The sequence below is a fragment of the Lissotriton vulgaris genome, chromosome 4_1, assembly GCF_964263255.1.
Source record: "Lissotriton vulgaris chromosome 4_1, aLisVul1.2, whole genome shotgun sequence".
In the NCBI taxonomy this organism is placed as follows: domain Eukaryota; kingdom Metazoa; phylum Chordata; class Amphibia; order Caudata; family Salamandridae; genus Lissotriton; species Lissotriton vulgaris.
The window spans coordinates 922,438,055-922,450,661 of NC_141691.1; positions in this window are offsets into that span (position 1 = coordinate 922,438,055).

A 12,607-nucleotide genomic window follows, 5' to 3' on the forward strand; every position below is an offset into this window, starting at 1 on the left:
AGACATTTCTCCTGGCTGGAGGCAGGCTGTCAGGTGCTGTGCGCTAAACATGAAAAATAAAATGGCTCCCCCGCCCTCACAGAGAAACCGCCACTGCTTAAATAGGATTACGCATGGATCCACGTCATGTGTACACTTAGTATCCAGCCTTGGGGTTTGCTTTAATAATTAATTGATTTTTATCAACCGTGGTAGCGGATTTGTTTCAAAGAAGAAAAAAAGACAAGAAGTACCAGAATACACTGCACACTTAAATAAAAGCTTAGCCATAATAATTTGCATCCTTGTGGTGTTGTGCTGTGTGTTAAAAAAATGCTTTCCAGCGAGGGCAGGTCTCCCTCTAGGAATTTCATGGAATGGTATGAGGAGTACTGCATGAGAAAGCCCATTGATCTGTTAATATTGGTCAGATCTGCTATGGCTCAACAACCACTTTATGGTGGGAATGGAGATTCTTCTACAAAGGATGTTTTTAGAACACTGTGGAAAATCATGTTACTAAAGCAACTTGGGCCCTCAACACTGCTTCCAAAGGGCTAGCTTTTCCATTAAACAATACATAGTAGGACTTGAGAATGGCTTAATAAATAATATAGGCATTGTGGGCACAACACACACAGCAGGGTAGAATTTCTTTCCACATGTCAAGTGGTCTAGGGATTGTAGCCACAGTAAACCCAGAAGTGGTAAAAACATCTTACACCCTTATTGGCTTAGAGGTTTACATTAAGAACCAGGAAATCATAGCTTTATTGACACACATTATTAAAGTTTTGATGAACCTTGTGCAAGGCAGCAGCAGAAAATGTATTGCAGACAATCTCTCTAGTTACTGATTTCCAAGTGTAAATAGCTCGCCCATTACATTTTTAGGTCGAGCCTGGGCAGCACACGTGCATCACTGAGGTAGGGACTTGAAGCTCCGCCCACTCTCTGCCCATATTTTTTATTGACTTGTGTCATTGTCCACTGTAAACTGTGGCTGTCAATTGGTCAAAAGGCTTAGTAGTCCCTCCTTAGTACTGACTTGTCTCATTTTGTAAACTCCCATGGTGACACCCCCTGTTACGTGTGTTGTAGCTCAGTAGGCTTTAATTACGGCCTCTGAGCACTATTTTCTCAAATAGCTTTGTCCAGCCTGCTGTTGCGGACAGGTCACGCTCTCCCCTAACGCTTTTTTTTAGCACGCATTTGCAATGCAACCGGTCACGCATTGCAAGAGTTTAAGCTACTGCCATAGTAAAAGGCAATACCTTTTATTTACCTGTTTTAAAAACAACACATAAATAAAAGGCATTGTCATTTACAATGCCAATAGCTCAAACTCTCATAAATGCGAGATCTATTGCATTGCAAATGCTTGTTTCATTTGCATTTGGTAGTTACAGTGCCTTAACCAGGACTACGAGAAGCAGACAATAAAGACAAAACCTGGCCTACATGACCAGCACCAACTTGAAATCAGAAAAGTGAAAGCTTTGGTGCTGTATCTCTTCGAACGTATTTGTTAGCTATAAAATCCTGATTTTATCTGTGCATTATGGTGCTTGCAGTTTTCCAGTTCTGAGAAAGTTGCGAGTGCCGGAATGTGATGAGCAAATAGGACAGGATGAACTACAGAGTAGTGTGCTACTCGCCAATAAAGAGCCTCAACACTCCATCAGGGATACAAGCGCTATATAAATGCAAACCTTCTTACTTTTCCACCCCTCCCCAACCCTTCTCAATCCAAATAACTGACTAACATATCCACCTCTAAAATTACTCTCATGTTTGACCATACTAATTCAACACTAATCCTGATGGGTTCCAGAGTAGTGTGCTACTTGCCCTTCAAAACCCCATCAGGGGTAGCAAGCACTATATAAATACAAACCTCTTTCCCTCTTCTATCCCGCCACCTACCCTTCTTTACCCAAATAACTGAATAACATATCCCCTACAAATTACTTCATATTTCACTATACTAATTTTCAACACTAATTCTTTATGGATTCCAGAGTGGCGTGCTACTCGCCATAAAAGCGCTTCAACACCCATCAGGAGTAACAAGTGCTATATGAATGCAAACCTTTCTTCCCCTTTTATCCCTCCGCTATCCTTCTCACTCCAAATAACTGACTAATATCCACCACTGAAATTAGTTCATATTTCACCATATTAATTCACCACTGATCCTTTATGGGCTTCCTGAATAGCGTGCGTCAACAGCCCATCAGGGGTAACAAGCGCTTTATAAATACAAACCTTTTCCTCCTCTATCCTTCTGCTATCATTCCAAATCCAAATAACTGACTAACCTATCCACCACTTAAAATGTGCTTTCATGTTTCACTATACAAATTCATCACTAATTCTCTATGGGTCCCGGAGTAGCGTGCTACTTGCGAAAAAAGCGCTTCGACACCTCATCAAGGGTAGTAAGCGCTATATAAATGCAATTACAATACAATACAATACAATACAATACAATACTCACCTCGACAAAGACAGCTTCAGAGTTCTGCGTAAAGCGAGCATCGCCATTGGGTATTATTCTTTGTTTCACATGACACTTATAGCCAACTGTTAGCATGTAGCTCTCTGATTGGGTGTGTTTGATGTTGCATTCCTTAATGTATGTTTATGTGATTTACAAACGTACTGATTTTATGTTTTGCAGATTTATATCGAGCGAACTCGTCCCGAAGGTATTTGAGCGCTTTCCATGAGCACCAGTTATGTAACACAAGGACATATTCATTTTTGGTAGGCATGGGGAGATTTACCCAGGATGCTCAGCCCACACCTGAGCCTGAATCCCCAGCTCCAAAGACGGCAGCTGTAGCCGTTAGGCCACATCCTCTTCCGTCGGCTCTGCTAGAAGTTTGTCTCTAAGAACCAAGTCGAGCCATCTCACCATGAATTTCGTGCCTTGCCCACCTCTAAAAAATCTGTATTTTAGCAAGTAATTGGGGATAAAGGTCAACGTCGTCTTGGTTGATTCGCTATCATAACTGGGAATGCATAGAATTGTCTAGCATATATATATATTATTTTTCTCTAATAAAAGATGGGGACAAAAGCAAAAAGCATGAAAGCCTGCCATCTACTGGACATATTACATATTAACAGCTACAATCCGACGGTTTAAGTTTGATATCAGTAGGAAAAATCAGCTTTTCATTTCCACACTGACATCCTCTCCTCTACATTAGATCCTCTGGATGCACTGCACGCTTTACCTCTCCAGACTTGTTTTTCAGCTGCCAACCTAACTTTATTGATATGGTTTTTCCCGAAGTGCATATGGGTTAATCTTTGTGAATTTAGCAAAATGTGGTAATTTTTACACTTTTTGTCCTACAGCGAAGTCCCAGGGAGCCCTGAAATAGTCACAAGGGCACAGGAAGGAGCGCAATTAGACCCGAACGTCAGGGGGGGCTAGCACTCCAAGATAGGGTTGGCCCTAGCAGTGGTCGCACATGGTGCAAAAGTCTTTTTTGGTGCCCCTTCCCCATTCCCTCTTTCTCCATGAATTCCCTCACTTCCAATCACCAGCAATGCACCTCAACTCTCTATAGCACATTTCTGACAAACAATTAATTTTTTTATAGCGCTACTCATAGTTTACTCACCCTCAATTATGTGATCTGCATGGTATACATTCTTTGTAGCAGGCACATTAACCCTCTGTGGTTTATGGGTGGCAGGGGTGACCATGTGAGTGCATGGTGAGTGACGCAACAGTGTGAGAGTAGGGTAAGAGGAGTGACTGCAGGCTGAGTGAGGTGACCATATGATTTTGGGTGCTGATGTAAGTATAGAGTGGGATGAACTAATGCATGGTTAGTAGTGGGCTTGTTTGAGTGGGATTGCAGATTGAGCAGTGAGGGGGACAGGTGAGTGAAGTGTCACATGAGTGCAGGGTGAGTAGTGTGCTTGTGTGACTGCACGTGAGGTACAGGGTGTATAGCACAAGTGCATTGTGAGTGCAGAGTGATCACTTTAAGTGTAGGGTGAGCGGGTGAATGTTGTGAGTGCATGGTGTTCAGTGTGAGTGTATTGCGATCACTGTGAATGCAGGGTGAGCGTGAAAGTGAAGGGCGAGAATGACGAGTGAGTTGTCTGAATGCAGGTGCATTCCCAGACACTTGAAGTAACTCAGCATGTCATTGATGGCAGTACAGGGTTTCAGATATAAGTTAAACTAATGCTATTGTGGCATTAATCAGGGATCAAGGGTGGAGGAAATAAAGAATGTGCTGATCCTGCAACAAACTTCCAGTCTTATAACTAGGGTTGCCAGCTCATTATTTTGATGTCCCAGACGGTAGAAAAATCAAGTTACCAAAAGCGGTATTTTTAGCACTTATCTGTGCATACTTCGAACAGCAAATATAAATAGAAAGCACTTTTAATTGTGATCTAGGGCTGCCTGAATGATCCTTGACTGATAATTAAAGGGAACAAAAACAGAAAAGTCACATTACAAATGAATACATTCTTTTTTATTTATACCCCTTTTTAGTTTCAAGATGAGGTCTTTGCAGGGTCTTTAAACAACACATGGCTGGCATTTTTCTTCTGGAAACCCTACTTTATATTCCTTTTCATGAAATGCATTCGCACCCTACGGCAGTTAATGTAAAATACAAATGTAAGGAATAGGCAGAGTGGGGGCTCAGGGGGTACTGGAACCAGAAAAAAACCGAAGCCTCGATAACCAGTTTACAAAGGTATGTAAATATGCAAATGGTCTTTAAAGACCTGTGATAAATTCCGGCGTGCCAGAGATGAGACTCCAGACACTGCCCAGCCGAGCCCAAAGCAGCTTGAGTTCCAGCAGCCCGGGCTGAGACATACAACGGGGGGGGGGGCTGAAGCCCTTTCAGCCCTATGGGCGTTGCACACCTGGGCACAGGTATCTGCATTAATAGCAGGATTTGTGCGCAGCCACGGCCACAATTTACTGAAACCCCTGACACTGCACCCAGCATCAGGATGGACGTATCCAGTGTGCCCCATGACACACACTACAGTGTCCGTGGCAATTTATGCTTCAAAGTTAGTATTTATCTGTAATAAATTGATCAACTTTATATTTGATGCCTTCTGTCCAACAGACCAACTAATGGAAGGGCTAACATTTCAAACAATAATGGGAGTCAAACGTAGATGTAAGAAAACATCATTATAAATTGTGCATTTTAAACTTATTGCTTAAAACCAATGTGATGACAACAAATATGTTTTTAGTCAGCGCTTCTGGAAGGGTAGGGCCAAATTTTGCAGCAGGGTTGACTAAATTATGCGCCAAGAAAAGGCATGTTATGCAATATAATGAGGAACATATTGTGTCATTTTTAGGTTGTTCTGTGCTTGCGAAATCTATTGTATCCAAGATGAATCTTAAAAAGGGCTTACATCCAGCCGTCCTGCTTTTCATTTGTTCCTGTGCTTGCCACTTACTATTCCTGCATTTCTATTGGCTGCAGCATACTATTTCCTGTTGTTCCTCATGTATTTCATTCTGTGTTTCTCTTATCAGTGTCATGGGGTCCAAGTACTGTTTCCATCCGCTTTTGTGGAACTTTTTATGTTTTGTTTTATTTTTGTTTAAAAATAATGTTGTCTTTGCTCTCCGTCTCTTCATTTCACTCAACATCAGATGCTCATAACTGCTCTCGTCTGTGGGGTCCTTCATGAGTAATTAGACAAATATTTTGTCGATCAGACCCCCGACTTCAAAACAGGGGTGGGATTCTTGTTTCCCTCAACTTCCAGCTTATTGGTTATATATTAGGTGCATGCAAACAGATACTAGAATGCCACAGTTACTCGCCTCTTCCCGCTGCTGACTCAGGTCCAGGCATTTTCCGCTGCTCTTGGGCTATACCACTGCAATTGTTTACTTTCTGTTTTTTGCATCTGTTTCAGAGTGTTGTTGTACTCTTGGCTCACATTTCTGCTTGTTTATGGCATTGCATCACAAGTAGACAGCGCAGAGCACAGGTCCTGGCTGTACAGATGCACACACGGGTCACTCTCAAAGCTGTACAATGTAGTGTCCTGCTGGACACATTCTAGTTTCTCATCAGGCACCACGATTCCAGCCACTCATTGAGGGCTGGCCTTTACACCCACCCCACACCCATCCAACACAGCTGTCACAGGTCAGGTGGCCCTGCCAATGGAAGAGGCCAAGTGCACATGCTCAAGGCCAGTTACTGCACCGCATAAACGGTGTAATATTTTACTATGTATGTGGGCCTAGAGCCCACAACTTTACACACTTCCACAGCTGCCCAGGCAGACTGGTGCTCACATCACAGATGGTCGGGATGCGCACACAGACACATGTTTACCTTGTGGCCACATCCATGTAGAATCCAAGTACATGTCTGAACTCACACTGGGAATATCCGCCAAACTAGTTAAATAGGACTATTTATGAATACAAAGTTATTACTTGCTTTGGGATAAGAGTCTGAGTTTTAAATTGCATTTGTGGTAGTGTCTGGTGGTTTAGGGGTATTTTGAAGTAATTTCTTGTATTATTTATACACAAGTACAACCCATTACAGTGGATGCTTGAACAGAAAGATCTTTATGCATAATCTATAAATATGAGTGTATCTTTAAGATTAATTGTACATGTTCATTAAAAAGGTGATACCAGTACGTTTGAGTATCTTTTAAAATGGTAAATTGATAAGACACAGTAAGTATGTGCACTTGTTTGTTACACTGTCTTTCTTCTGCTTCTTCAGTCTCTCACTAATATTTATTTCTTACTTTTAGTTCTTGCCCTGTTTTTATTTTTGCAGGTGTTCTTGTTTCTTTCTGTTTTTATCCTTAAATTGTTCTTGTTATTGGTAATTGCGGTTCCACTATTCCTTTATTTTATTTGCCTTTCTTCCATGTTTTTTTTAACCTTCACCACCTCAATGTTCTATTTTTTCACTTATTTTGTTCTTTCGCCGTGTGTAATTTAATATTTTGTTTGTCTTGTTAGGATTGTATGAATTTTTTATCCATTTGTCTAATTTTTTCCTTCTCTCCAGTCCAGCACTTCTATTTTCCTTATTTTTTCCTCGTCTCATTACCCTTTTTCTCTTCCCACCACTGCCCCCTCACAGGCACCTTGTATAAAGAGAGTGCCTTTGCTAGACCTGTATTAAGCTACCTGGTCACTGAAACTTGTTAGTACAGGATCCTTGTCCACTACCTCCCGGTGACTTCTCTGCCTGCTCCTCCAAGAGGCACAAACACCTTTACCCTCTGGGCTTAGAATACTATGTCGGACTTTCATGTGCAAGATGCTGCCCCTCCCAGTGTGCTCTTATCAGACAGGTCTCAGTCTGTGCCGATTTGATGTTTTGTGTGATTTCTCTCACAGATCTGTTACATAAAGCCAGTGATTTAAGTGGGCCATGTCCTGGTTTAGCTCAGCACCGGCAATTCTAAAAAAGCTGCTGTTGAGATGTTTTTGTTTTTAATAGTTTTTATTGATTCAATCCATGTCACAAATATATATCATAGCAATTATAATCAAAAGCTGACAAAATAGTCAATACAGTATCATTAACGATCATAAGGTAACAACAAGAGCATCAGCATCAAAACAAATTATGATCATATTATCGTTAAACAACCTAGAGCAGTTGATTATTTTTATATAGTGTATTATAGCCCCCCATATCTGAATCCCAAGTTTTTGCCATTTGGCTGATTTTAAGGCATTTAAACTATATTCCATATTAAAAAAATGGTTAAAATGTTGCCCTCCGCATCTTAAATGCAATATAATTAACCCCTTGCGTGCTGCCGTCGGCCGATGGGAGCACTACCTCGCTAGTGCTGCCGTCTGCCAAAGGCCGGCGCAGCCCCGCCCACCTAATAGAACGCCCGCACCAGTGCGAAAAAACCGCTGCGGTTAAGGCGTTAACAATCATAAGGTAAGTCTGCAAGAGCATCAGCAACAAAACAAATTAAAATCATATTATCGTTACACAACCGATAATAGTTGATTATTTCATATAGTGTATCATAGCCTCCCATATCTGATTCCCAAGTTTTTGCCGTTTGGCTGATTTTAAGGAATATAAACTATATTCCATATTAAAAACATGGTAAAATCTTACCCTCCACATCTCAAATGTGGGAGCCTTCCGTTGGAGCCAACATGAGACAATACAAAGACGCACCACAGTTACAGCAATAAATGATAGGTATCTAAATTTGTACATTGGTTGCTCGTTTGAAATAATATACATATCCCTAACAACATCATTGCATTCGTTATTGATATAGCTGTACCTATAACTTCTTGCAAAAACAATTCTATTTGTTGCTTTAATTGCGACAGTGCTGTGCATTCAAAGAAAACATGCTCACTATCTGCTCAATCGCGAAAACACCTGAAGCATTTGCCCTCATTATTTCCTCCACACTTCATCATGCGTTCAGACGGTCTTATAATGCTGTGTTTGTAAATTCGATGATAGCAGTATTTTTCCTGCTATACCTATAGAAGTCTTGATCACCTCTCCATCAACCCCTAAATGCGCAGCCCATTTTAAGATCATAAGCAGCCACATCATCCTTTTGAGATTCAATTAACATAAAGTATAGTACCCCTATCTTGGCCTTCCTTCTAATAGCCTCTACAATTGGAACTGTTGTGATTCCCTCATACAGGTGATGTCTATCGAGATAATCCCGCGGTTGTAGATGCTTAAAAAAGACATAATGTTGAAGATGATAACTTTCAACTAATTCCTCGAATGAGCATAGCACCCCTCCCTTGTATAAATCACCCAGATATCTAATCCCCTGCATCTTCCAACACAACATCCTAAAGTCCCAGAATGTTTCCAGAAACCTGAGAGCTGAACCGGGTGGAGTATAATAGTTTCATTGTGGAATATTCAACCACTTACATACCCTTTTCCAAGCTTTATAAGCTGAAATCATAACCTTAAACCTAGTTTATTTTATAATAACTTGGCTCGGAAAATTTCAACAACACATTTCTAGCTTCTTCCCCTAGCAATAGTTGAAATATTGAAGGAGCTTCTGCCTCTAGTGCGTCTTCCCCTGTCAGTAGAATACGCATATTTTGCAATAAACAAACAAAATAGTAAAAACAAAGATTCGGAACAGACCAGCCTCCCCTGTCTAATCGCAGCATCATGTATTTAAAAGCTGTCCTGGCTTTTCCTTGTACCCAGATGAATCTTTCACATATAGATTGAAACCCTTGTAGCTTTTTGATTGTTAACTCTGATTGTATTGTATTGTAATTGCATTTATATAGTGCTTACTACCCCTGACGAGGCGTCAAAGCGTTTTTTCGGCGAGTAGCCCGCTACTCCGGGACCCTTAGAGGATTAGTGTTGAATTAGTATAGTTTAACACACAAGTATATTTTAAGTGGTGGATAGGTTAGTCAGTTATTTGGATTTGGAATGATAGCAGAAGGATAGAGGAGGAAAAAAGGTTTGTATTTATATAGCTCTTGTTACCCCTGATGGGGTGGTGAAGAATGTTACTCCGGAAGCCCATAAAGTTTTCGTGGTGAACTAATATGGTGAAATATGAAAGTAATTTCAGTGGTGGATATTAGTCAGTTATTTGGAGTGAGAAGGAAAGTGGAGGGATAAAAGGGGAAGAAAGGTTTGCATTCATATAGCACTTGTTACTCCTGATAGGTGTTAAAGTGCTTTTCTGTCTAGTAGCACGCCACTCCGGAACCCATAAAGGATTAGTGCTGAAAATTAGTATAGTAAATATGAAGTAATTTGAGTAGTGGATATGTTATTAAGTTATTTGGGTAGAGAAGGGTAGGTAGCGGTATACAAGAGGGAAAGAGGTTTGTATTTATATAGTGCTTGCTACCCCTGATGGGGTTTTGAAGTGCAAGTAGCACGCTCCTCTGTATTAGTGTTGAATTAGTATGGTGAAACATGAAGGTAATTTTAGTGGTGGATATGTTAGTCAGTTATTTGGATTGAAAAGGGTTGGGGAGGAGTAGAAAAGAGAAAAGGTATGCATTTATATAGCGGTTGTAACCCTGATGCAGTGTTGAGAAGCTTTATTGGCGAGTAGCACACTACTCTGGAACCCACAAAGGATAAGTGGTGAATTAGTATAGATGAATATGGAATTTGAGAAGTGAACATGTTAGTATGGCACTGCTCTAAAATAATAGAGTACTCGGGGAAGAACAATCATTTTTAAAACATTTCGTCTCCCAACTAATGTCAGATGTAGACACTCTAGACGGTCTAACTGCTGGCTAAGCGCTATGGTGCTGCTACCCCAGTTAACCTCGATTAGTTCTTGTAGGGACATTCTGATTTTTGCACCAATGATTCAAAATGTCAATTGGATCGTGCCTCATGTTGAATAACCACTTTTTAAACCCACACAGTGACCAAAATTGCCATTTTTACAGAGTTTTGCTTACTCAGAAGCTTCAATTTCGACCAATTTCAGGAACAGAAATGACTTTAAACACATTTATTTTAGTTGAAAAAGTAATAATTCACATCCAACAGTAATTTACAGCCAAAAAATTAAATGTTAAAAGTTCATCAAAATTGACCATTTTGGGAACGTTCGTCAGCCCCACGGTCATCGTTTTTCGGCAGAAAATTGATTTTTTTGGACTGTACCAAAAATTATTCCAAATGTCAATTGGATCGTGCCTCATGTTGTATACCCACTTTGTAAACCCTCACAGTAACCAAAATTGATATTTTTACAGAGTTTTGCTTACTCAGAAGCTTCAATTTCGACCAATTTCAGGCACAGAAATGACTTTAAACACATTTATTTCAGTTGAAAAAGTAGTAGTTCATATCCAACAGTAAGTTACAGCCAAAAGATTAAATGTTAAAATTTCATCGAAATTGACCATTTTGGGAATGTTCGACAGCTCCGCGGTCATCGTTTTTCTTCAGAAAATTGATTTTTTGGAATGTACCAAAATTGATTCCAAATGTCAATTGGAACGTGCCTCATGTTGAATAACCACTTTTTAAACCCTCACAGACCAAGATTGCCATTTTTACAGAGTTTTGCTTACTCAGAAGCTTCAATTTTGACCAATTTCAGGCACAGAAATGACTTTAAACACGCTTATTTTATTTGAAAAAGTAATAATTCACATCCAACGATAATTTGCAGCCAAAAGATTAAATGTTAAAATTTCATCAAAATTGACCATTTTGGGAACGTTCGACAGCTCTGCGGTCATCATTTTTCGGCAGAAAATAGATTTTTTGGACTCTACCAAAAATTATTCAAATGTCAATTGGATCGTGCCTCATGTTGTATACCCACTTTGTAAACCCTCACAGTAACCAAAATTGATATTTTTACAGAGTTTTGCTTACTCAGAAGCTTCAATTTCGACCAATTTCAGGCACAGAAATGACTTTAAACACATTTATTTTAGTTGAAAAAGTAGTAGTTCATATCCAACAGTAATTTACAGCCAAAAGATTAAATGTTAAAATTTCATCAAAATTGACCATTTTGGGAATGTTCGACAGATCCGCGGTCATCGTTTTTCTTCAGAAAATTGATTTTTTGGACTGTACCAAAAATGATTCCAAATGTCAACTGGATCGTACCTCATGTTGAATAACCACTTTTTAAACCCTCAAAGTGACCAAAATTGCCATTTTTACAGAGTTTTGCTTACTCAGAAGCATCAATTTTGACCAATTTCAGGCAGAGAAATGACTTTAAACACATTTATTTTAGTTGAAAAAGTAATAATTCACATCCAACAGTAATTTACAGCCAAAAGATTAAATGTAAAAATTTCATCGAAATTGACCATTTTGGGAACGTTCGATAGCTCCGCGGTCATCGTTTTTCTTCAGAAAATTGATTTTTTGGACTGTACCAAAAATGATTCCAAATGTCAATTGGATCGTGCCTCATGTTGAATAACCACTTTTTAAACCCTCACAGTGACCAAAATTGCCATTTTTACTGAGTTTTGCTTACTCAGAAGCTTCAATTTTGACCAATTTCAGGCACAGAAATGACTTTAAACACATTTATTTTAGTTGAAAAAGTTATAATTCACATCCAACAGTAATTTACAGCCAAAAGATTAAATGTTAACATTTCATCAAAATTGACCATTTTGGGAACGTTCGACAGCTCTGCGGTCATCATTTTTCGGCAGAAAATAGATTTTTTGGACTGTACCAAAAATGATTCCAAATGTCAATTGGATCGTGCCTCATGTTGAATAACCACTTTTTAAACCCTCACAGTGACCAACATTGCATTTTTACAGAGTTTTGCTTAATCAGAAGCTTCAATTTTGACCAATTTCAGGCACAGAAAGGACTTTAAACACACTTATTTTATTTGAAAAAGTAATAATTCACATCCAACAATAATTTGCAGTAAAAAGATTAAATGTTAAAATTTCATCAAAATTGACCATTTTGGGAATGTTCGACAGCTCCGCGGTCATCATTTTTCTTCAGAAAACTTGATTTTTTGGACTGTACCAAAAATGATTCCAAATGTCAATTGGATCGTGCCTCATGTTGAATAACCAATTTTTAAACCCTCAATGTGACCAAAATTACCA